Here is a 955-nt window from a genome sequence, read left to right on the forward strand (position 1 = left end):
CTATTACAGATAGCGCAATAAATCATAGTTCATTGTCTGTAGGAGGCCCTGGCGCAAGAATCTGTGCAGCGGGAACGACCTCGGACCACCAGGGGCCGAGAAAACCACCGTCTCATGGGGCCGGACACTCAGGGACAGGGGAAAATCCAATATATATCAGGTGATATCTCGGGTGCTATTAGAGATAGCGCAATAAACCAAAGTGCATTGTCTGTAGGAGGCCACGGCGCAGGAATCTGTGCAGCGGGAACGACCTCGGACCACCAGGGGCGGAGAAAACCACCGTCTCATGGGGCCGGACACTCAGTGTCAGGGAAAAATCCAATTTATATCTGGTGATATCTCGGGCGCTATTACAGATAGCGCAATAAATCAAATTTCATTGTCTGTAGGAGGCCCTGGCGCATGAGTCGGCGCAGCGGGAACGACCTCGGACCCCCAGGGGCCGAGGCAACCACCGTCACATGGGGCCGGACACTCAGGGTCGGGGAAAAATCCAATATATATCTGGTGATATCTCGGGTGCTATTGGAGATAGCGCAATAAACCAAAGTGCATTGTCTGCAGCAGGCCCTGGCGCATGAATCTGTGCAGCGGGATCGACCTCGGACCACCAGGGGCCGAGAAAATCACCGTCTCATGCGGTCGGACTGTCAGGGTCAGGGAAAAATCCAATATATATCTGGTGATATCTCGGGTGGTAAGAGAAATAGCGCAATAAATCAAAGTGCATTGTCTGTAGGAGGCACTGGCGAATGAATCTGTGCAGCAGGAACGACCTCGGACCACCAGGCTCCGAGAAAATTACAGATATTCGGAATCCGTCACTCAAGGTCATGTAAAAATCTAGCATATATCTGGTGATATCTCGGGTGATATTAGAGATAGCGAAATAAATCAAAGTGCATTGTCTGCAGGAGGCCCTGGCGCATGAATCTGTGCAGCGGGATCGACC

This window comes from Nomia melanderi, unplaced genomic scaffold (assembly GCF_051020985.1).
Source record: "Nomia melanderi isolate GNS246 unplaced genomic scaffold, iyNomMela1 scaffold0014, whole genome shotgun sequence".
Lineage (NCBI taxonomy): Eukaryota > Metazoa > Arthropoda > Insecta > Hymenoptera > Halictidae > Nomia > Nomia melanderi.